We start from the raw sequence: 27051 nt of genomic DNA, 5'->3' as shown, positions 1-27051 counted from the left end.
ACTTCTAACCTGCCTTATGCGTGCCACTCGTTCACCCTCAGCAGGCTGAATTTAAGTCAGCCCGTTTCCTTCCCAGGCTGGTGGCTGTGGTGTCTCCAACAGCCATTGCTCATCTTTTAGTGAATAAAATCACTCAGGATTCTGATGTTTGCTCAAAACCTTTGTCAAGCCAAATTTATGGGCTGCAGATCTGCAAGCTCGTTGGACTGAATAAGGGAAGCATGGGATGGAGTTTCCTGCTCTGCCTTGTGTTGTTAAGAAACACTAGCAGTTTCATGAAAAACGAGCAAGAACAGTGTACACCTGCTGCACAGAATGGCTTCAAATGGGCTCATATAAAAAAATTGTATTAGATTTCTCAGTCTGCTTGCAACCTGAACAGCAATGCCAGGATGCCACAGAAAGCATTTGCACCCCCCTCTCCTTTTGAGCTATCTAAACAAGCAGCTCTGCAGGCTCTCTATAGATTAGTGAAGGATAGACTGAACACGTAGCACAGCTCCAGCTAGCAGTAAGTACTTCCAGGAAGAATGTATGTTTAACATCCACGTTGTCAAGATGAGCAAATGCTTCCCTGCAATATATCCTCTCCTTTTTGAGAGAGGACGGACCTGCTGAAGGCACCAGCAGTTAGTTCTCTTGTTGTTCTGTGGGAACTCAGGGCATCTTTCCCCATTCTCTCAGCCTGGTTCCGCAGCACCCTGATCTGTGCTGATTTCTATCCCCAGGTGACATTGAGCAGGACCAGAGCCAATCACAACACTGTGAGCCATGCAAGGGGTGTGTGTGCATGTCAGACTTTATGGGGCAAATCATCCCAGACTGGTGATCATATCTTGTCCTTTGAATCCAATTGCTGGGCTGCTTGGTAGGGCTTTATCTCTTTGGTAGGACTTTAACTGTCTCACTAGGCAACTGAGGGGCAGCTATGGTTGGGAGAGAAGGGAATAGGTGGCAGTGCTAAAGGACAACACAACTCAGCATGATGGCCCTGAAGCACAGGCCTATTCATCTTGACTTTCAAGGAAAGCAACCTGAAGAAATAGCAGACAGCTGTACATTAACTTCAGACCCTGCTGAAGGCAAATAGTTCCTCTTGCAGTTACAATGGGCTTGGTCTTCCCTCCCCCAACTCTCCATCTGCAAAATCATTCAAGGCTAGAAGGAAAGCAGTTTTTGCCTGGACAAACACCAGCTTCAAACATCGGTCCTGCAGAATTATTTCTTTTGACACCCATGAAGCTGAGAGGGTGCCACGGCAATACGGGCCCCAGGGAGCTTCCTGCGAATCAAAGGAATGATTGGAGAAACTGAGCTTCTGTAAGCCCATTCTCTTCCCCCAATAGGCCTCTCAGGCAGGGGGCTCTGCTTCTAAATGGGGAAGGCCTGAACAGACTCTTCCTCATACTTACAATAAATCAACCCTATTTCACCAAGATTAATGTTTGCCCAATGGGTTGTATGTTTATCTGCTCAATACCGTATTAAAACAAACAGTCTTGGCAGCATGTGATTTGAGCATTAGAAATAAAGCACCAGAGAGAGAGGGGGAGAGGAACATATATGATGAGGTGCCTACAGTCTTGCCTCTCTCAAAAGCGGTTTTGCAAGGTATCTGGGTGTCAGGTTAATAAAAGGAGAGGCTATTAACTGTTTCAACAGGAATTTCTCCAAGGATCCAGAACAGGAGACAATATCCAGATACATAAAAGGCAGGACAGATATTCAGATCTAACTGGGGATTCAGCTCACTGCTTAAAAATTTAGAAGATGCCTTCTGTGTGGCTTGGAAGGTGGCTTTTGGAAGAAAAGAAAGGTGCTTTAAAAAAAACTCATTTGACAGTTACAATAGGGTTATAGGAATGGTGCTGGGGAAGGGTGTCTGCATCTCTATCCCATAATTCAGTACTACGTTTAAATTAAATTTCTCTGTTACTTAACTTTTAAATCAAATGTACAAACGTTTTCAGAAGTGCCAGTGCCTATGTTAGAATAAATTTGGAGTTGACATCAATAAAATAATCAGACCTCTATCTTGAACCAAGTGAGGTTGTACTGAGTAGCCAAAGCACCTTAAGCATATACTGTGGCTGAGAAATAATTTACCAGATACTTATATTGATTCAAGTTGTTTCCCCAACAATTAAAAATGTTTATTAAAAAACACTTTTCCTTGTATTAATATCTTACACGTTGTCATACAAGGTCTGGTACTAAAAATGCTAGCATAACAGTTGTATGAGGCTATAAAAATCTACTTGCTGTTCTACAGTTGGATATAAAAAGGAGGCGTAATTCAGTCCATTGATCTCCGATCATTCCTAGTGACTAAGATACATCTGTCTTTATGTGCCTCTGGAAAAAAAAGAAAAGAAAAAGGGAAAAAGTCTTAAGATATGAGCAAAGCTGCTCTCTAGTCCAGCAGAAAGGCCTTCTGCTTTCTCCCAGCTCTGAAAGGCAGGTTTTGAGTCCCTGCCCTTTAAGCTACAACATACCTGCTGACAGAATTCATCCATCCAGCTTGAGGTGCTTTGCAACAGTGCATTTCTGCCTCCCCACTTATGATCCCAGATACATTTCAGCATCCAGAGAAAGCTTTCACTTTCATGTACAGTAGAAGGTTGCAGCCCTCCAGCCTTTTCGATTTGGGAAGCTCTAACATTAATGCACCAGCTCTGTTTATTCAACAGCAGCCATTTCCTTTTCCTCCCCTGTGCTGTGGAGTTGATTTGGTTTAAACAAGAAACTCCCAAAATCAAAATACAATCAGAACATTTGTGGATTGTGCAGCTAAATTTGCAAAATAAATGCAGAGAAAGCTCCAAGCCTGACTCCCAGTGTTAGGTGTTGATTGCACATTTCCATTGCAAAGAAGCAGAGGAAGTAGGAATTCTGATGAATACCTTCAAGGAGTTACTATTACCCCCTGTAACATTCATTTAGCACCAGCAGCATGTTAGGCACTTAGAGAACACAGAAGTAACATATTGCTGGCCTTGTAGCCATGCATCTAAATTGACCCACATTTTCACAGCACTATACATATCTTTACTATTTGGAACCTTGCACACTCAATTCTTGCTCTTTTGCTCCATTTTCAAGTAACAAAAATAACTGTACATACCCTGTCTTCCAGCCAGTAAGGTTACATCTTAGAACAGATCACTGTCAAGGCAGGCATTTAAAGAAATGCTGAAGTTTCCAGTCTGTTGACCCTAAGCCAGTATAACCCTGCCTTGCCCCAAAACAACAGGCAAGCTAATCTGACAACTTTCCACTCTGTGAAACCTCTGGTTTATGGGCTCCCCTCCCCAGTCTAAATTCAGCTGGGGGAAAGGAAGAAAGAGGCTGCAGTTCTGAGAACACAGTGCTGCAACTCCCCCCACCCCATACCTTTTATTTCATGTGTTACACCAAGGTTTTGGCTGGATGTCTTTGTAAAACTCATTTTAGAGTGAAGAGTTTGACTTCCATGGGTTCCCACACTGCTTTTTACAAGGGGACTGCTTTTTGCAGAGTTCTGCCAGTGGGATTCCTCCCTCCGACCCACGTCCTTTCCATTTATATAAATTTGTGTTCAGAGAAAGTAGTGTTCAGCTAAAAGCAACAACACCTTGCTAGTTTTCATGAGGGGCTCTTAGCCAGAAAGCAATGCTCTGTAGCCCTGTCACAAAAGAACAGGTAGTCATTTCTACTTTGATTTTTCATGAGCAAGAGTTTAAAGATTTATTATGGTCATAGACCAGCACAGTTATACAAATTGTTACATTTCTCAAATCTTACAGGATGCATTTGAGAGTTCCAGTATTAAAACGCCTTTTCTTTGGACATATGCTCCATGACAAACAGCTGCTCACTTGCAACAGTTATAGTGAGCTATCTGCTTACCCATAAAGACCCATCTATTTTATGTTTTACCCACCCATCTGGCAAAGCAACTTTAAACAATTCAACAGGCCACTAGGTATATCAGACACCCCCTCTTACTTTTAAGGAAGAACGCTGCAATTCCAAGTAATGCAAGACCCCTTTTCTATCTCAACAATAAATGAAAGCTCTTTTTCACCCCCACCCCAGCACCAGCTCTGGTGAGGTGAGGGACAAATCTGGACCCATAGTTTAGGCAGGCTTTGATCACTATCCCCCTCCGGCTCAAATACGCTCCAAAGCAAAGCTAGGACACAGTACTTCGGTGCTGCTTATTAACCCTTCTGCTTTACAGTGGCCAAAAGCAGCCTCCTATCTCAGGCACTAGATCAGTTGGAGACCAGAGTGGTTCAAGAATGCAAGAACAGCTGAGAAAGCTAATTGAAGAGTGATGCTTGGATCGCCGTATTAATTGCGCAGGCAGATGCACTCCAGCCTACTTGCTCTGACAGAATCCACATGTGGACGGGGATGGAAAAGCAGAGCTGCGGCGTACAACAGAGCCAGGGGGCCAGCACACAGCCAGCAAAGTGGGAAGGGGCGATTTGCACGTGTGTCCCCTCATTGCACCATTTCCAGCAAGATCAAGCTCCCTAAGTCTCCCCAGATGTTATTTCCTCCCCCATCTTCTCTGTAGAGAGGCGAGACCTTCGGTTTGACCATCATCCCGGTAGCCTTCTGCAGAGACCCACGAGCGAGCTCTGCTCGCCAGACACCGCAGCAGCAGGCATTCCTACTACTCAGATTGACTCTGCTTTCTTTTCATGAGGAAAGGAAACTGTAGCCCAGTAACTGAAAAGGGAGATGGTGCCCAGGGACATCGAGAGAGCTCTCCCTTCTGGGGGAGGGATTGTTTTTAACCCTCCCCCTCCATCAAACCCAGATAACTGAGAAAGCAGATTGGTAGAGGTGCTGGTGCTAAGTACCCCAAAGCACCCGGAGAGATCCTTGTGGGGCTGACAGGCACCTCCACATGCTTCCTGTGGTTGCACTGGGTTGTATCCAACCTAAGCGTAACTTAAGTCCCATTCACTCCGATGGGTCTCCTCTAAGTAGGGCTAACGTTGGCTACAACCCATTCACAGGCAGTCATATAATGTATACACTTATACCAGCAGCGCGTGTGGGATGCGTCAAAAGCGGTACTTACAATTTTAATCTCCTGTTACCTAAGAGACATCTTAAAACACCGATAGAACTCTAGTACGTGGCGCAGTGGAAGCGAGTTTAAAACATACAAAAACCCCTTTTAGAAGAGTGACGCTGAAATCGATAATTCGTGCCCAAAAGCGGTCCGTGTTTACCAGGAGCCTTAGCGCAAGCAGCTGCGTCCGAGCCTCTTTCGCCACCCCAAGCAGAAACGCAGGACGCCGCCAGCGAGCGACGTGCGGAGCGCCCGCGAAGCGCCCTCGGAAGCCGACGGCAGCGGCTCCCGCCCGGGCTGACTCGCTGCCGCGCCCGCTTCGCCAGGGCGAGCGCGCGCTACGGAACTCCTCGGAAGGGCCGCTGCGGAGCAGAGCGCGGCCTCCGGCGGGGCCCCCACCCGGCAGCTTCGTCCCTCCCCGGCCCGCCGGACTTCTCGGCGGGGGCGAGGAAGCGGCGCCGGCAGGGAGCCCAAGCGAGCGGCGCAGCTCATGCGGCGGGGGCGCAGGAATGCGGCCGCTTCCTCCGGCGGGCGGCGCTCCCGCGGCCGGGCGAGGCCGGCCAGCCGGCGGGGGAAGGAGGCGGGGGGAGCGCGCGAGGATCGGGGCCGCGGCCGAGCCGGGCTCCTCCTGCCGAGCGGCAACTTCCCCGGCAACTTCCCGCCGCCGCTCCGGCCCCGTCCTGCCGCGGGGGAGGGGCGGGGAGGGGAGGCGGCCCCGCGGCGGCGGAGCCCGCTGGAATGCGGGGGGGGCGGCTCGCGCTCTCCCCGCCTCCCCCGCGCTTCCTCTCCTCCTCCTCCTGGCCGCCCTGCCTGCCTGCCTGCCTGCCTCGCTCGCGGCCCCCCTTCCCTGCCTCGCCCGCTCGCTCCCTCCCCCGCCGCCGCCTGGGCTGAATCTTATTGATCCAGAAGGTGGCTAATTAGCCCTTCCCGTCGTGCCTGGGTAATGAGGCACATGCGCACTGCACTAATCAGCCATTTTTTGCAGGAAACTAATTAGCAGAATAAAGATCCAAAGAGTTTTTTCCCTCCCCAATCAGCAGATCTGAGCGCGGGCGCTTCCTGCTCCGGCCGCCCCGCCAGCCCGGCTCTCGCCGCCCGCCCGCCCGCCCGCCCGCCGGGGGCCCGCTCGCCCCGCTCCGCTCCGCTCCGCTCCGCTCCGCGCTCGCTCGCTCGCTCCGGGGGGCGCCCGCCCGCCCGCGCCCGGCAACGATGCTGCTGCTGGGCGGCGGCGGCGGCGGCGGCGGCAGCGCCGGCAGCGCAAGTGGAAGCGGCTCCTGCACGGCCCCGGCCGCCGCCGCCGCCGCCCCTGGCCAGCTCGCTTCGCCCCGCCGCCGCCGCCACCCCGGGCTGCTCCGCGGAGGGCGCCGCTCCCGCAGCCTTCATGGGATCTGCCGCGCCGCCGCCGCCGCCGCCGCCGCCCGGGATTAGCCGCCTCGCCGGAGCCGCAGCAGCGGGAGGGGGCGAAGAGGACGACGAGGCGGGAGGAGGACGCCGCCGCCAGCCGCGTAAGTGGCGACTTCGCCGCCGCCCCGCCCGGGCTGCTTTGCATGGGGCTGGCCGGCCCCGCCTGGATCGGGCCCGCCGCAAACTTCGTGTCGCTCGCCGCGCAGGTGCCCGGCGCGGGCAGCGGGGCGAGGCGCCCACGAGGCGGAGGCGCTGCCCGGGCTGGGCGCCGTTTCCGCGGCGCGGCGGAGAGTCCGGCGGGCGGACGGGCTGCCGCCCGGCCTCGCTCGCCTCGCCCGGGCAGCAGGAGTGCCTCGACGCCCGGCTCGGCTCGGCTCGGCTCGGCCCAGCAGAGGGCAGATTGATCGGCCCATCTGCATAATCGATAGGGCAGCGAAGAGGGTGGCCGGGAAATGGCTGCGATGCCCGCCCGCCGCCGCCGCCGCCGCCGCGGCTCCCCTCCGCCGGCCTTCTCGCCGCGCTGCTCGGGGAGCGAGCCCCTGCCCCGGAGGAGGCGCACAGGCACGCCGCCCGCCGACGCGTCGCTGGCGCCCGGGGCCCCCCCGCGCCCCCTCACGCCTAGGTAGGGCACCCGGAGAGTGGCAGGCGGAGGCGCCCCCCGGCCCCGGCCCGCTTGCCCGGCTGGCGTAGGGCTGGGGCGCCCTGTGCTCAGCTCACCTACAGATGTGCAGAAGCGCCTTTTTCAGTTGCTCGGAGCAACCCGAGTCGTGTCCTTTGGGGGAAAAGAAAATGTCCGGGGGCTGCGGTGATCGGTGCCAAGTGCGTTTTTCGCCCAGACCTTCGCATTGGGTCCTGCGAAGCGCCGGGCCGAAGCGCCCACGGAAGCCGCCCTCCAGCTCGCCGTGGCCCCGGGTCCAGCCGTCGGGGACTCTCTCCTCGGAGGGCAGGAATCCTGCTGTGGGGCTGAGGACAGAAAGGGAACGGGCTGGCGCTTTAAAGGCCGGGATTGCCTTGAGGAGTATTTCTAGATTCTTATTTAATTTTCATTTTGCTGCAGGAAGAGGAGACCCCCCCCCCCCCCCGGGCCATGGAGTTTGAGCAAATAAGGTTTGGTTTCCGTGTCTTGTTACAAAGCAACTCCGAATATGTAGGGCATAACACAAGACTCGCTATTCCAGTTACAGCAAACTTAGAAGAAAGGAATGTTTTTGCTCTCTTTTATTTGAGAGAGACGGAAGAGGGAAACAGGTTCTTTCAAAAAGCTGATTGCCGGTTTAAATGTTTATGGAGATTGCGACCAGCATTTTTGTGATGGGTCTGAAGGTTTTTCTCCTCCTGTTTAAAACCTATCCAAGTTCAGGAAGATTGCTGCGAGCAACACATTTTCTGTATTTTTCTCCTGCGTCTGAGGAGGAGTGTTGGCAGGCATTCTGTGGTTTTCAGTTACACAATATGTTATCATGTTTTTAATCACTAAATCATTGCAGTGGTTATAGATTTACAGTCTTGGGGTATTGCACAGAGGAGCAACAAAGGTTCGGTGTTTGTTTGGAAAGTATGCTTTAGTGTTTGTCTGTATTTAAAATTGCTATAAAATTATGCTTCACTTACATTCACATCTGTCTTTCTGTCTGTGTGTGTGTGTGTATGTATGTGTACATGTATGATATGCATGTGTTGCATGTGTGCTTCATGCGTGTGTGTTTCTCCAGTATTACAAAGGCAACAGTTTCAATATCAGCCGTAGCTATTGCAGCAGTGGGTTCTTTCAGAACCTTGGTCGGGAGAATACTGTGCAAGAGGCAAGTGAACAATCCTTATTTTAATTTTATTTTAATTCTTCTTGTTTTAGTAAGCCACCTGCACTGGGGTCAGGTCTGGCTGGAAGCAGCTGTGTCCCGTTCTTGTGCATTCTTGGTGGCAGCGTCTGGCCCTGCGTTGCTCTCTGCTTCAGCTTCTCTTATTATGTAACTGAATACTTGGCAGCATTAAAAATTCAGTATGAACAACCTGGTTGCACTGTCTGGTCCTGTATGAAGTGAAATGCTGAGCTTGGTTTTTAGTTATAATTAGCAATACAAATACAATCTCACAGAAGGGGAAACTGCTGAGGGACGGTTGCGGCCTCCTCTGCTTGGCATTCTCCCCCCTCCCCTGGATGGTCTTTGTCATCCATATTTTTCTTCTGGAGCTGTACGTCAGCTCTTGGTTAGTGGCATTTCTTAAGGCTTTTTGTGGCAGGTTTCTTGTCCAAGGAAAATATTTAGAAGTTTGTTTTGGTCTTTTCTAAACAGGTCCACTAGTTTGCTGATGTCATTTCCTTTCCCATTTGAGCCGTTGTGCCCTCCCCAGTTCTTAGTTGGAGCCTATGGAGGCATTTGGCAGTGCAACTGGAGAGCATGATCTGGGCTCAGTGGCTTGGGGGTCCTGTGGTGCATTTTCATCACTCTGTGGTCTTAGGGTCTAGCTGAACACTCGGGCATCAACTTTTGTGGCTTGTCCTTGGCCCACAGTGTCAGACAATGATTCATTTCAGTTTCCCTTTCTTCCTTTTGCATCTTTCCCTCCCCCCCTTCTTTAATTTTCTCTTCCGTCCCCTCTCTCTCCTCTTTTTTTTTTTTAAGTTCTAATGACAACTTCAATTCACTTGCAAATCTGAGGCCAGCATTAGTGGGGTGCCCGCTGTGAAAAGAAGGAAAGTGTTTTAGGGCTTTTCCCCTTCCCCTCATTGCTGCTCCTTGCCCTCAGTTGAATGTAAAATGTATTTTCCCTCCTTTCTTTTTGGTCAGTTGACATTCTTTGGAGAGCAAAGCCAACTCTCTGAGGCTCACCCCATTCTCTGCTGGGAAATTGGCTGCTGTCGGCAAGGAAAGACATACAGGGCAGAAAAGCAAGAGCTTCTCTTCTGTGGTTGGGGCGGGGTGGGGGCAGCGGCTTTGTTTTTTTTTTAAAAAAAGCTTTCTGTATGGTCAGTGTGGAGGAAGGATTGCTGCTAGGAAGTTTGCTCAGATTTTCTGCAGCCAAGCAGAGGCGAGGCTGAAATGGCCTTGACATTTGGCTTGATGGGAAAACCCCAGGTCGCTTTCCATGGCGCTGGCCTTTTGTTACTGGGGGATGGAGCTAAGGTGCTTTTCAGCCAGGCCAAAGAAGTCTACATATACAGCTTTCCTTCCCATGGTTATTGTCCGTGCGCATTGAGCAGGGAGCCAGTTTGTCCAGGATCAAGAGCACAGACCTTTGTCGAACTTTTTAAACTCTTCCTCTTTTTCCCCGAGCTAATTCTCACTGCTTCCATCTGCCTTGATCTTGTGGCATTTGAGTTGAGGGAGGTGAATGGAATAGATTCCCTTTAGGAAAATTGGCCAGTAGTTGACCAGCTGCAGTGGCAACAGCTGTCTCCAAAGCAAGTGCCTGGATAGGGGCCTGCGTTGTGGCACTGCTACTGCGTTTGCTTTTTACAAGGAATGTGTTGCGTTACAAAGGCATGAACGGGGTTGTGTCTTAACTTGATTTAGAAATTCTGGGTAGTGTCTGTTTCAACACTATAATCCCTTATGTGTGCTTGTATCCCCCTGTTCTGTTGGCTTGAGATTGGCACTGAAAATTCAACTAGGCGGCTGTATTATTCTTGGAGGAGTATTTTTGGTGTGGTACTTCAGCTTTGATTAGCACAAATTGGTGCTTTTTTTCAAAGGCCATTTGGGAGGGAAAACTCAAATCTGTAATTGATTTATCAGCAGCAGCAGTAGTTGCCATCGGCATAACGGTTGTGCCAGTCAAGATGGTTCCCAAAGGAAGCGGGGCCTGGCTCCTCCTGTCTGATTTTCGGGCTCCCTTCAGCCAAGCCACTGGTGGGGGTGGTCTTAGGAGCTTCTTATTGTTCATGTCTGGAATTCCCCCAGGGGTGAATTCAGTTGCTCAAGGCTCCTGCCAGACAGTGCCGTTGTGTGGGTGTGTTCTGAAAAAATTGGGTTTTGCTAATTAAGATAAACCAAGATCTTTCTAGAAAATGTGACTTTGTCATCTTCTGTAATGTTCTGATGTTACATTCCTATAGATGTGATTCCATCCTGCACTTCTGTATTGTGAAGGAAGGAAAAGAGAGTGACAAAGGATTCTTTGTGCAACCAATGGCTTCAAAATGTTTATTTTCCTTGACTTTTTTGTGAATCTCTGAAGTAACCAAACCACAGTAGGGTTGTTGATAGACTGTCATATCAGGTTGGAAGAATGGAAATCGAAGCATCCGTGCATAGGCTTCTGTGCAGCACACTCTGATGGTTTTGATAGAGCTGTTGTGGACTGTTGTCCGGAAAATCCATGTGTTGGGTAGTGCTGCTGTGGCCATGGTACCACAGTCTGTCAGGAAGGCTGCCCAGGCACATGGATGGAGTTGCAATGGGTGGGAAACCAAGTCCTGCGTGTGCTTTGTTGCTTTTGTAATTTTAAAAAACAAAAAAGAGGATGCTATAAGGCTAAATGGCTGCAAACTCAGATATGCCAGGATCTTCCCTTTGAATACAAAGCTGGTAGCTAGTGATCACGGTCATCTAGCTGAGGGGCTGTTACTGCACATATTGGGGTGGTGGGGCGGGGGGGGGGAGCAGGCGGTGGCTGTGAAAAAAATCAACAACAGCTGGGATCACTTGAAAAGAGTAACCAGTCTTCTAATGAGCTACTGAAGGTATCTCTCTGAAAATTAAGGAAAGGGGTTTCCTGGTCCACTTGTGCTAATGTTCATAGAATCACAGAAGGATCAGATGAGCTCTTTGTTTTTTGGTTAGAGTTCTGGCACTGAAAAGAGGCCTCTACCATAGGCACATTTTCTTGTGAATTCCCCTGGGGCAAATGTCTGTTGGTGAAGTGGTTATCTCCACAGCAACCACAACTTAAAGGACAATGGTTCTTTAAGTTGACACAAGCTGGGGGTATATTGTATATGTTTCAGGGAATGCAGCTAATGCATACTCTCCCTTTGCATTTTTTTTCCAACCAGGGTTTTTAGGCTGTGGAGATGGGCTTTCAAGAGCCAAAGGGGTAGTCGTGGCAGCCTCTGGATTACTTGTGATAGTAGCATGTTGGGTGCATGAAGGAGGAGGGATCCTAGGTAACAGGTGGCTATTTCTACTCCAGGCTCTGAGGCAAAAGGAGGGATTCTGGTGGCTTCTCTTTGGATATGCTCCTGAGTTGGGAAGCCTTGCTCATTTGCTTCTGAATTCACTTGTCTCAAGTGTGGTCTTGATCAGCTTTTGTGGTTGCACCTTCAAAAAGCACCTTGTCCCTAGACATTAAAGCAATGCCATTAGATTTCATAATTGGAGGGTTTTGTTCCTGAGAGGCTGAAGAACTTGCACCCCTAACACTTGGACTTCGCAGCTTTATTTCATAAGCCATTTGAGCTTGCTGGGAGTGGTGGTTTGAGTGCACACCCTGTCTTGGATAGGCTTGGAGAAGAGTTCCCAGATAGATTTTTAAAGCTGCAGACTACCGGGCTTCTTCTGGGCATTGCCCGAAAGCTACCAGTTTCACCCTGGGAAAGCCATTATTAATGACAGTCTTCCTGTTTGTGTCTCATTGCCTGAAAGCTCCTCATGGCCTGCTCAGTTTTCTGCTCTCCACTTCCCTAGTCCATCTGAGGTGTTTGAGAATCTCTCCGAGAAGGGAAGGTTTGTCTGATGCCTGTATCAGTCAGTGGGGTGAATAAGCTGCAGCCATCTGTCTGTATTGCTCAAGGTGTAAAATTGCTTCTTCCTAAGCCAGCTGTTGCAAAAATATCTGGAGGCCCGTTTCAGGTGCATTGCTGATGTGCTTTTACGTGGGATATGCTTTGTTGTGGACACCGACAGAGGGCTGTGTTGTATGGAGATTGTCTAGGGAGAGTGATGACTGTGTGTGGGAATATGCCAAGAGGCTTGCTGGAAGAAGCAGGGTAATGGCGGCCTGGGAAAAGGCAGCAAGCAGGCCACGGGTGCCACTGTGTTGTAGAGAGGGAAGTCTTTGGGGAGGCCCCTTAGAGCTCTAGGTAGCTTGGTGCTGCTGAACCAAAAGAGCCTCTAGGGGGGTCTCCCAAATGGGGCCACCCAAATGGGGCCATCTATGAAGGGTCAGCCTCTAACCACCTAAAAAGCGGGGGTAGATGGGCAACTTGACGTTCCTGGTAGACCCCGAGTTGGACTGAGGTGGCTGCTCCTCCGAGGCTTCTCAACCCCATGGCAAATTTGAGAACAAAATGGGCCGATGCCCCTCAGTGGCTGCCTCTTTGGGAGGCCTGATGGAGGCAAGCAAGCTCCTTGTCTGTTCTTTGTGTGTGAACGAAAGCATGTGCTTGCTGGGGGAGCCCATGGCTGTTGTGTACCCGCCATCGCTGTATCGGAGGCCCTGACTGTGCCAGACAGAACTGTAGATGTCAGGCTTTGCACAGAAAGGAGAGCAGGCGCTGAGGGTGCGGGAGAGACAAACAGAGGAGCAGCAGGGCTGAGAGCTTCCAATTAACCTTCCGCTTCGTTGATGTCTAAATGTGACCCCCCCCCCCCGCACCAGGGTATGCTGGCAAATTGAGAGCCTGAGCTCTTAGGGGGGGCAGTTTGGGCCTCAGGAAGACCACACGTGAGCACTGGCCCTGTGAGGCAGATCTCAGCTGCGTGTGCCACAGGGATGGTGCAGGCCAAGAGGAAGTCCAAGCGGCAGCCTCTGAGTGGTGACTTAGGTGACCGGGCACGGGTGTTTTTGCCTGCGCTAAGTGAGCACGCCTGTGGCAGGGAGAGGGGTGTTCCGGGCTCCATAACCTGCCGCAGATTCTGTCAGGTGCCTTTGACTTTGCTCCATCCTCCTCAGTCTAAACCTTCCTCCGAAGTTCTTAGACCTGGAGGAGAAGCCTGTCTGTGGCTCCTAGTCCTGGCGGCTGTATGCTACCTCCAGGATCAGAGGCAGGATGCCTGCGTGCACCAGTTGCTGGGGGACGTGGCCAGGAGGGTGCTGCTGCGCTCATGCCCTGCTTGGGGGTTCCTGGTCGACAGCTGGTGGGCCACTGTGTGAACAGCATGCTGGACGAGGTGGGCCCTGGTCTGACCCGGCAGGGCTCTTCTTGTGCTCTTAACCTTCGTAGGAATGTCAGGGATGGTTTTCTGCTGAGTCGCACCATCGGTCCATCCAGCCTTGTACTGTCAACCCTGACTGGCAGCAGCTCTCCAGGGCTTCAAGCAGGAGTCTTTCCAGCCCTACCTGGAGAAGCCAGGGATTGAACCCGGGACCTTCTGCATGTGGAGCAGGGGCTGAACCACTGAGCAATGGCCCTTCCCTGAAGCCTGTGTTCTTGCCATCCATACTTTCAGGGACTCACCAGGCTTTAAAGTGCATGTTTTTGGCCCTAACCCCCAGCCTGGCAGTTTGGAGCTTGTCGATTCTGGATGGGTGCCTGTTGATTGTTTTTGCTGTGGTGTATCAACTGTCACAAGGGAAAATGGTGTATTGTCACTACTTCAGGAACCTGTAGAGCAATTTAATTATGTAATAATAGCATAGATTTGTCTAAAATGTTGCAGAGCTCCTTGTGAAGGATACATTCACGTAACCATTCTCCTCCTGGCTTTCTAGTTGTCAATTACTGTGAGGCCTTGTGCCCAAATATGTAGTGATGGGTGACTCAGCAGCCCCTGCTGCAAGTATAAAAAGCCTTCAAGCCTTCATTGCCACAGATTTCGTCTGCTACTTCAAGCTACATACGTGCCTGTAAAATTTCATAAGCGTGTTAGGGTGTGGGAGAGAGAGGGGTTTCACAGGTAGCAGCATCTGTGGGGGCGGGAGATCCCAGGTAACCAAGGATCTACATCCCCCCAGCCCCGGCTCCTCCCCCAGTCTGGCATACGGAGGTTCTTAAAGCTGGTGGAAATTGCTGCCAGGCAAAGGGGGACCAGGGCTGGGTTCAAGGCCCAGCCTCTGCCTCACTTGCCTGGGAGCAGCAGTGATGAAGGCAGGGCTGGGCCATTCCCAGCTGTGAGCTGAGTGCAGGAGGTTACGCCCCGTCAAGTGGTTGTGCAGCCTTGGCTGTGCTCGCTGTGAATTGCTGCTCCATTGCTGCCTTTCCCATAGTTCTAGTGGTTGCTAATAGTAGTTGTCGTATTCAGTTTTGCTGAAAATACCCATATTTCACCTTTTCACTAGGAAGTGCCATACCTGGCTAACAGGTATGGCAAAACAGCAAACAGCTTCCCAAAGCCATTCATTCTCCCATTGCATTTCAAAGGTGCAATACACAGAACTGTTTTCATTTCTTGTCTAAAAGTAGGCACGTAGTGGGAGTAGTGGTTAGAGTGTTGGACTGGGACTCGGCAGACCCGGGTTCAAGTCCCCGCTCAGCCATGACGCCCACTGGGTGACTTTGGGCCAGGCACTGACTCTCAGCCTAACCTACCTCACAGGGTTGTTGTGAGGATAAAATGGAGAGGAGGGGGACCATGTGACCTCTGAGCCCGTAGCGTGTCCTTGGATTCCTCCGGGGGCGAGGCTTGACCTTCAAGCCCTGTCCCCTGGGAGAATCCCTGCCGTTACCTTCCATGTGTGATCTTAGGGCTTTAAAGGTCAGTGGCAGCACTCTGGAGCCTGGACACTCCTGTAAGTAGGAGTGTAATGTGTTGTGGCAAGTCCAGTTAGCAGCCTGGCTGCAAACCTCCCTCCATCCTGCATGGAAGCAGATCCCCCGGCTTCTGTGTGTTTCCTTCTGAGCATAACAGAGATTTTTGGAAACTGACTATTCCTGCCCTCCCATGAGCAGCTGAGTGAGAGGAGGGAAGGCAGGAGGGCCTTTGTATTACAGAGACCTCAAGAGCAGAAGTTTGCAATGTGTGTTTGTGGGGGGGTTGTACTGCACAGATACTAATCACACTTTATTTTTTCCTTTAGAAGTGACTAGCAGCCATTCACTTCTATGGAAGAAAGTAAAAGGGTACACTGAGGAATGCCACTGGGATGGGGCTAAATCTATCCAGAGAACGGGAAGATTTGGCTCTGCTGATCTATGTCCCAGCTTGCAGCTACTTCAGTTTGCTCCGAAGGATGCAATAGGAGGGCTACCCTGAGCACCAAGCAATCCCCCATCTGCGGATCCATTCTGCTTTGCAGTCATATTAGAGCATGACAGGATGCTGTGAATGGCTTCTTTTTGTATGCATCGTAGCTACTCAGGTGCCTGTGTTGCGTATAGGAATGGATGGCTCTATCAATCTTGGTCTTGTTGAGATGGTTGGTTTTTTGAGGTCAAGCTTGTTCTGTCCCATTTCTGCACTAGTTCATCATTCTTTTAAAGTCCATGTGGACATTGATATGCATTTTTTGTAATGTACACATTAATCTACCACAAGACGTAATGATGGCCACCAGCTTGGATGGCTTTAAAAAGAGGTTTGGACAAATGCCTGGAAAAGGCCATCAATGGCTACTAGTCCTGATAGCTCTACGGTAACTCCAGTATCAAAGGCAGTGACCCTATGTACACCAGTTGCTGGGGAACATGGACAGGATGGTGCTCTTGCACTTGTATCCTGCTTGTGGATTTCCCATGGGCAGCTGGTTGGCTACTGTGTGAACAGCAAGCTGGCCTAGATGGACCTTGGTCTGATCCAGCAGGGCTGTTCTTATGTACACAGTTTTGTGAGCATTTTTAAACATACATACTTTCGGATGCATGCACCCATTGAATAAGATGTGTTCGTGCATTTTGGAAATGCATGCATCTTTCTTTGCTCATTTTTAAAATGTGTGCATGTTGAGCACATTTTTTTCCTTTCGCAGAACATACTGCAATCTCAGAAATTTCTGACTGGAAATTGTTTTTGGGTCTGCATTTGGGAGGTGTGAATTGGGTAAATCTGTAAAAACAACAAAACAAAACCCCTCAACAGAGCGATTTCTCGCGCATCCCTAGCAGCGTCCACTGTTGGGTGAGGAGCACTTGCCTCTTTGTTCCCTTCCAGGCCTTCCTTTCTGAAACACTTCTCTGGGGGAGGGGAGGATGTGTGGTTTTTGGAAGGAAGGGAAGGCCAATTGCAGGTACTCAGGCTTCATCCATGACACTATTTGGGGGCCATGTGATGATATATGCTGCCAAGGATGTATTGACTGCCACTCTCACTCAAGTAGATTATGGCAGGGATTGTAGCTAATGTGGTGCATGGGAGAGATTTCCAGAATCATTGTGTCTGCATAACACTGGTGGTGAGGGCCTAGGGACCACACAAATGCTTCTTACTGCCGTAGTCTTCATTCTGCCATAAGGAGCAGTGCCCATGCTCATTGGCATTTCAGAATGGGGCATCAGCTGCAATGTACTTCCTGTGATTTCTCCCATTTGGGAGCAATTTGATTGGCCAGTGAAGGAAAACCATCACCTTGGGCCTAGAAAGGGGCTCTGAGTCGGGTGGCGAAAGTCTCCTTTTTTATCCGAATGTGGAGTCTGGTCTTCTCATAAAGGGCAACATGGCCCCATTCCACTTCTATCTTTCTGTAGTGCAGCCAGCCAGCCAGCCTTTTCCCTCCTCCTCAGGCTTTGCTCAGGGGACTCCTTAAGAGAGAGATGCTTGAAGCTGCAGCTCAACTGACCTTTATTTTGATGGGAGGGAAAGAACATCTTTCCTGTCTGTGCCAAGTCACCTTGGATACTTTCTGTGGTCAGAGTAGCTGGTTTCTGGGGATGACTTCTTGGGCTTGTTATGGTACAAAAGGTGGGAGGGAGGTTTGGGAGCCTTGAGCTGTTGGCAAGGCTCAGCAGCAGCTGGAGAGTGAATAGGCTCTTGGGCATCTGTTGGATGCTGTTCCAAGCCAGATGAGGCATCTTGCGTGACATAAGACGCTCCGTCCTCCTTGATCAAGTGCAGTTTCACATCACACCCCGGTTTTGCTGTTCCTGTGTCCAGCGTTTCTGCCGCTGCCTGGCAGTCGGGCAGCACCAGCGGGGCTAAGCGCCGTACGGAATCTGGAGGTGGCACCGGGAGCCTCTGGGGCGCTGTCGCACTTTCGGGCTCTCGGCGGCGCGTGGAGGCTGGGCCCGTCAGCTCAGTAATGTAGCCGTGCAGGAGAAAGCCGGGCAGCCTCTGCCAGCGAGGTATTTTGTCAGGAGAAAGGAAGTGGAGCTGCAGGCGAGGGTTTGTTTTATTCCTCTGTTGGACTTATATGGGGTTCCCCTTGCCTTAAAGCGCAAGAGGTGGAATTGTGAGGTGCGCTCCTGTCATGTGAACAACACAGTCAAGCAGGCACTCTGGCTGGCGTCTGTATTAGGTGATCTTCTCTGTACTCTCACCATGTGTCTTTCCTGCAAGGTGGGTCTGGTTCACCGGCCCTGTTCCAGAACCTGCCATTATGTTGTGGGATCTGTGGCTGGGACTAGTGTCCATCTCAGTCAGGAAGCAGAGCTGGTATGTTGTGAGGCCCACAGCAGGAAGCCTGGCTTGAGATGTGGCATCTCATGTGAGGCTTGTTTTCTTTGTAGGATGCAGTTTTGGGGTGAGCAGACGGAGGGTGGGGGAATGGCACCAGGCAGCTGAAAGGGTCTGTCATTTGTCAGAGTCTGCAGGTTTAATCTTTGCCATAGATGTCACTTGGGGTAGGGAGAGCAGCTGTTATTTGTCTGCCTCCTCCCACTGCATTGGGGTGTGTGTGTGTGTGTGTGTGTGTGTGTGTGTGTGTGGAGATAGACAAGGACTAAAGAGGCAGCAACTTCCCCTGGGAATTTTGAAGCATGTGGCACGTGCTCTTCCTTCCTGCATTTAGCCCTGTATCAAAGGGCTTTCTTGGGCTCTGTAGTCCTCTCTCCCAGTAAGTCAGTGGAAAGAGTTAATCGTTATCAGAGCGTGCGCGTGTGTAGGGGGAGGGATATCAATGTAGTGATTTTGTGCACATGCACATTTTGGCGATATGCAGGATAATGCTTGTTTTGGCGATATACGGCAATTTTGCGCAAATAGCGCATTTTAGCAATATGGCAATTTTTGCACAATTTTCCGCAGCTTTTATTTTTGGGTTATTTCTGTAAGGGGAGCAGAAAGAAGGAAGAAAATGGCTGCCAATGGCTGTCAGCAGCACTGCTCCTGTGATGGCTGTTTTCAGCCACTCTTGCCACGGAGCTCTATGGAAGTGCTCCGTTAACCACGGGGCCTGTTCAGACATCACGCTAAGCCATGGTTAGCGCCGCTAACCATCTAGCAGCAGGTGGTTAATGAGCATGGTTTGTGTGTGGTTAATCACAATGGTTGGGTCTGACTCCCGTTCAGACGTCATGCTACGCGACCATGGTTAGCTCAAAACTCCTAGCCATCATGGCTTAGCATGATGTCTGAACAGGCTTGTAGAGTTGCAGGGGTCCTTGCAGGCCATCTAGTCCAGCCCTCTTCAGTGCAGGAAATCCTGAGCTGGAGCATCCCCAGCAGATGGCTGTCCAGCATCTGTCTGAAGACCTCCCGTGACGAAGAGCCCATTACAACCTTAGGTAATTGGTTCCATTGTCTGTCTGGTCTTACCGTTGGAGTTTCTTGTAATGTTCAGCTGAAATCTACCCTCCAGTAGTTTCAGCCTATTAGGTTTAGTTCTTCTGGAGCAGCAGAGAACAAGTCTTTGCCCTCTTCTAGGGGTTAGTCCTTCAGGCAATTGAAAAATGCTATTACCTTCCCGCTCAGTCTTCTGTTCTCCAGGCTAAGTATACCCAGTTCCTTCAACTTTTCTGCATAGAACTTGTTTTCCATGCCCCCCTGACTATCTTTGTTACATCCTTCTTAAAGTGCAGCACCCAGACCTGGACACAGTACCCTAGATGAGGTCAGACTAATGCAGAATAAAGTGGAATTTGGACTTCTTGTGTGTTGGAAACTATGGTTTTATTAATACAGCCTAAAATTGCATTAGCCTTTTTTGCAGCCACCTCACACTGCTGATTCATGTTCAGTTTGTGATCTACTGCAGTACTGAGAACCTTTCATATGTACCGTTGCCAAGCCAGGTATTCCCCTTTCTATAACGGTACATTTTTTTCCTGAATGAAAACATTTATCTCTGTCAAATTTCAGTTTGTTAGTTTGGGTCTAGTTTTCCATTTCATCAAGATCATTTTGAATTTTACTCCTGTCTTCTGAGGTGCTGGCTAGCCCTCCCAGTTTTGAAGCAACCTTACAGTGCTTGCGTAAAGTGAACAATTCTCACATGGGATGGACTTCAAGCATACTAGATTCTCTCGAACATATTTCCCATTTTGCTTTTATAATGTGGTTTAAAAAATTTTTCTGAGTCTTGGATCCTACCTCTGATGGAAGGCATAGCACGGGGTGAGGCTCAGCTAGTGGCCCTGTGCAGTCACTGTAGGAGGAGAGGCAGCGCTTGCCGGGCTGCGTGGCTGGCTGTTGCATGTGGCGATCTAAGCAGGGTCGCCATAAGTAGAATCATAGGATCATAGAACAGTAGGGCTGGAAGGGGCCTATAAGACCCTCGAGTCCAACCCCCTGCTCAATGCAGGAATCCAAGTCAGAGCATCCCTGACAGGTGGCTGTCCAGCCTCGTCGTGAACGCCTCCAGTGTGGGAGAGCCCACTATCATTTGATGCTCTGACTTGGATTCCTGCATTGAGCAGGGGGTTGGACCCGATGGCCTTGTAGGCCCCTTCCAGCCCTACTACTATTCTATGATTCTATCAAGTACTTGAACTTGGCTCATGCCTTTGGGGTGCAGAACTGAATGCCAGGGAACCTGAAATACTATTTTAAAAACCACTGTACCTGCTTTTAGCCCATGTGGATGTAGAACTAAGTTTGAAAAGGTGAAGGCTCAGACACTGAGGTATGGGGGAGGAGACTTCAGAGCTCCCCTGCCCCCCGGTCTTAATTACCTTTTCCTTTTGAGTCTCACACCCATTTTGCAATTAGGAGACAGTGTTTAAGCCTGGATAATACCTGATGTCCAAATTTTATCACCACTGTGGAGGTTGTGTCTAGGAAATCAGGCCTAAATGATTTATTATACTGAGGAATGAAATGACCATTGCAGAATTTGAGTAATGTGGTGGACTGGATGAGGGTGAATAAACTTAAGCTTCATCCAGATAATGCAGAGTTGATGATTATGGGACAGGGGTGAGGAGACTTGTTGGACGGGTTGGTTGTGGATATAGCTTACACGCTCATGTAAGAATCAGATTTGTAGTCTGGAGATCCTGTTGGGCCCAGCACTTCCCCGGTGACAGCTGTGGCCTGGAGCAGCTGCACTTGCTGCTGGAAGGGAGAGACCTGATCACTGTCATGTGAGTCTTGATGATTGTAATGTAGATGGTATGAATCTGTTCCTAAATATATGGCCTTTCATTCAGTGGCCAACTGGCATCCCCAGCATGGCTTACAGAAGAGTAAAAAAATAAAAAAGTAAAAGAATTCCAAAACCAATTAAACTATAATACAGCACAGGATAGAAGCTCCAATCAATATAGACTAATAGCTTAAAAGAATTAAGAACTTTAAAATTGGCAGTGTTTAAAAGCCTTGGAAAATAAAAAGGTATTTACCTGGTGCTGAAAAAATCACCAGGCAAGTCTCCCTGTGGAGGGCATTCCATGGGTGGTGTACCACAGCCCCAAAGTTGCTCTCCCTGGTTGCTAGCTGTGCTTCAGATTGAGCCTAGACACAAAGAGAGCCAGTGGAGCTGTTTCAAAACAGGGGCGACGAGTTCCCACTTCCCAGTCCCTGTTAGCAGTCTTGCAGCTGCGTTCCGAACTAATTGGAGAATCCAGATGTCCTTCAAAGGCAGCCCCATGTCCAGCACATTGCAGTAATCCCACCTGGATTCAGAAGCTTCAGCTAGTGAGGAATGTGGTGGCCCACCTGTTGACAGGGGCAGATCGATTTTTGGGTATAAGCGAACTTTCTGATATTCTTCCCATTTTGAGATAGCAGCACTGACTGCAGTTAGGTTCCAGGCCCAGTGCAAAGTGCTGGTCATGACCTTCAAAGCCCTCACTAACTTGGCTCCTGGTTATCTCAGTGGATGTCTCCTTCTGTATGAGCTTCTCCTCTAGTCTTAAGATCTGTTGAAGAGTTCTCATTGTTCTCTGTGGAAGCTCTGAGCCTCTGGAGAGCCTTTCAGGAGCTGTTTGTGCAGCTTCTCTCCTGCTGTCCTTTCAAAGACAGTTGAAATCTCTCCTTTTTCAGAAGCTCTGTAATTTTTGCTTGTGATGCTGCTTTTTTGTTTTTCATTAGATCTTGCTGCTGGTTTTATTAAGATTGTTTTTATTATTGGTTCATTTGTTGGTTGCTATTTATATTGCACTAAGCTGTAAACAGCTATGAAATGTTGATGAATAGTGGCATATAAATCCTTTATATAAATACCGTCTGTTCAGAACAAACTTGGAGAATCTCACTGACTCCTCAGGTTTTTCAGTTAAGCTTTTAATCAGTCCATAATTGAATGTCTCCAAGTTGGTTTTAATCAAGAGCAATGCCAGTGGTCTTTCTGCCGCTACTTAGGCAAACTCTCCAACTTGAACTGAAGCTTCCTGGCCTTCGCTGAAGGAATTGCAGTTCAGGAGGGAGCAAGTATTCTCCCATCTTGTCTAAAGCATGGAAGTGAATGTTGGTTCAGTGGAAACATGGGAGTCCGCAATGCTCTTTCATCTGACAGAGGTGTGTCTTGTTTTCTCAACAGCCATCTTCTAGATGGAACAGTTGCAGCGGGGTTTTATAGTCCATATTCCTGTGTGCCTACATTGGTAAGATTATACCAGAGTTCTTACAGAGCAAACTTAAAACAATACCATTTTTGTGAACACCAACTTTCTGTTTGGACGCTGGGCTCTGTGCTGTGCTGCTGTCACTACCAAGGCAGAAGCAGCTGGCTCTGGAAGCCTAGAAGATGGGCACTGGACAGGGTTTCCCTACCACCTCTGGAGAACCCAAGTCCCTTCCATGTATTAGCGCTCTAGCTGCCCAGCTGCACTTTGGACTTAAACCAGGCCATGTCTTGTAAGGGAGGCTGCACAGCACACTAAATTTAACAGGTGCTGGCTTTAAAAGAAAGATGCAATCATAACAGCAGCACAGAAAAGAAAATATAACATTTTAGAAGAGCGCTGCTATTCTTGAACTCTGCCCTAAGAATTTGATGGCAGACCATTGTTCACCAGTGGGCATCCCAAGTCCAGAAATGCCCCAGAGAGCTATTTGGAGAGCAAAGGGCTTCTCCCGGCAGGACAGGCTGTGGGAGCCCTTAGATGGGTTCACTTGGATAGCACCAAAAGTCTTTAAAGTACGGAGTGGACAGTGTTTTATTCCCTCTTTGAAGATAAAGTTCTGGGGGTGCAAATGTTCATTTACTAATTAACATGGACTAAAGTTGAGAACATTACTAATTACAGTATGAAGAATTGCCGGGGGGGGGGGGGCACACTACATATATTAAATGCGTGCGGCCCTAGTCTGAATCCTTCTATTTAACACATGGGATTGCTAAATCTAACAGAAAAGCTGTTAAGCAATCATCCAAGTTATTTCACTGCCTCTGTCTTCAGCAGTTAACAGCTATGTGTTAGTTGGGGGCGGGCAGGGAGAAATAATGGGTGCAAATAGCAGCAGCTGTACAGTGCAAAGATCTCTGGAATAGAAATACTCTTTGGTGGTGGTGGCAACCACTGTAGTAAGTTTCTGGCTGTTCTATTTCGTCCCTGCCTAGCTGTGCCTCTTCTGCCTGGCCTCTTCACCTTCTTTAGGTGAGGCGTATCTGTGGAACTCTCCTTCGAGAAGTCCCCATGTGTGGCATTCCTCTCCAGTCCTCATTTGTAAGAACTTCTCCTGATCTTGTATTCCGTATTTCAGCAGAGAAGCCTGGCCGGTTTGCAGCAGTCAAAAGAGACCGGCAGTAGTCCTCCTGAGACCTTTTTGGCTGATGTGCGTGCTGTAAACTGTGGAATTTGCTTCTGGAAAATGTAGTGATGGCCACCAACTTGGAAGGCTTGAAAAGGGGCTTAGGCAGATTAATGGAGGATAAGGCTATCAATGGCTATTAAGGATGGCTATATGCTACCTCCGGGATGAGAGGCAAGCAGGATGCCTCTTAATACCAGTTGCTGGGCAACATGAATGGGAGAGTGCGATTGCATTCATGTCCTTCTTGTTGACTTTCTGTCAGCGTCTGGTTGGCCACTCTGGGAACAGAATGCTGGACTAGAGAGGCCTTTGGTCTGATCCAGCAGGGCTGGTCTTAGGTTCACATGTCATTTCTGAGGTGCCTCAGCCCTTTGTCGTTTCTTGGTGTCCTACTGTGTTGCTGGCACCTGGTGCTTCGGTTTGCACAAATGTCGGCCCTTCTCCACAAATGTCGGCCCTTTTCCCTCTTGTGGAAGTTGGAAGCTGCCTCCTTTCAGTGACCCACCTAGAGCTGCTGTCCAGGGTGGACTTGCATATGTTAATGGCCTTGACTTGTTCTAGCTTGTTAGTAGTGATTTGTGACTGCATTTATATGCAAATACTAACAACTTGCTGCTGAGTTAATTAGTGCTTTTCTCTTCATTCCTACAGCTCTGGGGGAAAGGGTTGGTTTCTCTTTATTCCAGCCCACTCTGGCTCCATAGAGATACTTACCTACCACAGTTAGGCTGAGAGTGAAAATGAAGGGTAGCTCCTTAACTTTATTTCATGGGAAGGTGATGGTCTGTATTCTCCTGTCGTGCAGCAAGTTCATGCTGCCACCCGCCTGCAGATGCTGGGGGTTCTGCAGCCAGGGCTTTACAACCATTTCTCTGCCTTGCTAGAGCTGCCACATTTTGTTTTTTAAGATTACCCAATGTGTGGTGCTTCATGTGTCTGTTTCCATCTCAAGCCTGGCTGTATGCAATGAGGGGACCTGCTTGTCTTTGGATTGGAAGAGACAGCAACACGGGAAAGTGCCGGTTGCAGCTACTTGTTGCCTTGGAAAGAATCGGCCTTTGTGTTTGCTTTTAACCATTGTACACATTCTTTAGGATGTTAGTTGTCTTTCCCCTCTTCTGTGCTACCTGCTTTGCTTGGGGATTATTCATGCTGTCTTTTCCCTCCCTGCTCTGGGATTGCTCACCTTCAGTTTTTCTCTGGACAGAAGCAGCTGGGATTCTGGAACCAGTCACACTGTTCATTACCTGGGCACACTTTTAGGGTTCTCTCAGCATTAAACCACTTTCCAAAGAGTGTAGAGATGGGCTATAGCTCAGTGGAAGAGCATGCGCTTTGCACGCAGAATGGCTTGGGTTTAGTCCCTGTCACCCCAGCTAAAAGGATCTCACCCTGGAGAGCTGCTGCTGACCATGGTGGACCAGGCAGTGCTGGGCTTGACGGAGCAACGGTCTGCCTCTGTATAAGGCGGCATCTTAGTTTTTAACTCTATGGATACAGTGTGATGATTTCAACCTCCCCGCCCCGGAACTGTATAGTCTCTCTCATATCTCTCTGGAAGTGCAAACCACACTGCATTGAGGACATATACTTTTCATTGTACATTCCACTATTTGTGGAATGTGCCGTTTGAATGATTCACACATCCATGTGGCAGGATAAGTGTGATTTCTGAGAGAGGGATGCACCTTTGTATGCTAGTCTCTGACTGCATGTTGCAGAAGTGATTACTTTGCAAAAGTTTTCTTTTTAACGGCATTAAGATCATAGGTGATTTCTGAGAATCTAGTTCTATTTTCTTGTGATGGTGTGCAGGAGGAGTTGGCTTTTAGCTAGATCAGGATCTGGTTGGGAGAGGAGAATCTAGATGTGACTCTTCCTCTTTTTTATGTTCCCCTTCTGTGTATGATTTGGGAGGGACAGTTTGCTCTTGTTTGGATTGAAGGTCACAAGCTGCATGTCTCAGGAGGCTTCTCCAGGCATCCTTTGGCAGGTAAAGGCAGTGGGGCCCAATTTCTGGGCAGCCATGGTAGTCCAAAGTATTTTGGCTCTTGCAGCGTGTGCCTAGAAGGTCTGTGTTGAGTCTTCCTCCTCTCCCTCCCATTCTGCCCTGCAGCAAAGTCTTTTTCACAGTTACTGAGTCATTGAAAACATTTTTTTAAGCCTTTGTTTTTGCTCTTGAGAAGTGGGCTGGGCTGTGGCTGCAGGCTTGGAGCAGCAGAGCCTGAGCCGGCTGCAGCCTTTAATCTGTGCTGACCCTGTCAGTCTCCAGACCCCCCCCCCCACCGTGTGTGTGTGTGTGTGTGTGTGTGTGTGTGTGTGTGTGTGTATGTAGGAGTGAGTAAGGGAGGGAGCTGCACAGCATACTTTGCCTGTCTGGAGGAGGCTGTGTTGGTAGCGAGAGCCCAGCTAAGATTCCCTCGCATCAGGGCCTTTGGACCCTGTTACCCTGCCCTGCCTGCTGCTGCTGCATATGGCATCTTCAGAGCAGCCTGTGTGTCTTCAGCCCGCCTTCCATAAGGAGAGGCTGTGGCGCAGGCCACCGTATGGGTCCTTGCCTCTCTGCTGCTCTGTGGCCTGGGTTGCGGAGCTTGTGGCTGGAGGGTTTCCCTTGGCTGAAGAGTGAGCTCTGTGTCCTTGTCCAGCCAAATAAGGATGGGCCCCTCGCCTTCATTCTGGCGGTGGCAGCGGGTGCTATGTTAGCCCTGAGCCTGGCAGGCAAGCTGAAGGGATTCTTTCCTCTCCCTTTCCTCCCCCTGCTAGTAGTGGTAGGGGCAGGATCTTGAGGGGCTTGGCTCCCTGCTCTTCCAAGGCTGTGTTTTCTCAAGTCTCCCATCCTCAAAGACAAAAGAAGTCTGGGAGTGCAGACCTGTCCTGCTGCATTCCGAAGCAACGTGGCTTCTTTGATGAACTCCAAGGTGGGAGGTGAAGTTGGTTTACTTTACTAACAGCGGGGATTGAAGCGACTGAGGAACATGCTTCCACCCCCTACCCAGGCCTAGTGGTTGGTGTTTCACTCGCTTCCATCCTTCCATTTTGGGAACCTGGGCCTTTTATGTGGCGGTGCAGAGATTGCTGGGCTTTGTACATGTTGGATACCCCCACCCTGCTGCCTTTTCTCTACAAGGAAGCACATTCCTGTGCTGCAGGAGGAGTACAGATGGCTGTAATGGTTGGGTGACGGCTGCTTCTGAGGGGCCAGACCCTCCCGCGGGCAGCTTTGAGGTGATGGGCCTTCATGGAAGGAAGGATGTGAGGAACCGTGAGGCCTCTTCTGCCTGGCGGCTCACGATCGGAGCCGCTAACTGCCTAGCGATGGTCTTGACAAAAATGTATCCAGACTAGGGGCGGGGGCTGATTTGCATATCGCTGGGATATGTGTGACATTGATGTGATTAGCAAGCGGTTAGTGTCTGCCAAATGACTCTTCTTTTTCTGAACTTTTTACCCACAGCTGTTAACAACGACTCAGCTCATGAAAAGTTTTGACATCTTTGTAGAAACCTTGAGAATAGCGAGACACAATGAGCTGCTGCTGGCTTCCTTTTGTTTCTGATCTGCTTGCATTTAATTTTTAAACAATTCTGAGGTCTAGAGCCTTCTCCAGTGGAAAAGAAGGCGGTGGTGTCTGCAGGGGCTGCACAAGTGTATGAAAGCCCCCACTTCGGGAGCTCCAGGGTTGGCTGGGTC

At 49.8% G+C, this 27051-nt stretch overlaps 1 protein-coding gene across 1 annotated transcript in view; it reads left to right on the top strand.

The window, feature by feature from the left end:
- Positions 1–5958: 5958 nt before the first annotated feature.
- ZFHX3 (zinc finger homeobox 3) overlaps positions 5959–27051 on the top strand; it is a 226003-nt gene continuing 204910 nt past the window's right edge. The window contains exon 1 of the mRNA XM_084812478.1: positions 5959–6576. The gene's annotated coding sequence lies outside the window, so the exon portion shown is untranslated. The remainder of the gene's footprint in view (positions 6577–27051) is intronic.

The sequence above is a fragment of the Heloderma suspectum genome, chromosome 8 (genome assembly GCF_057233095.1).
Source record: "Heloderma suspectum isolate Gila_16-S chromosome 8, 16-S_ref, whole genome shotgun sequence".
Lineage (NCBI taxonomy): Eukaryota > Metazoa > Chordata > Lepidosauria > Squamata > Helodermatidae > Heloderma > Heloderma suspectum.
Note: the sequence above shows the minus strand (reverse complement) of the source record. Positions and strands in the feature narration are given on the sequence as shown.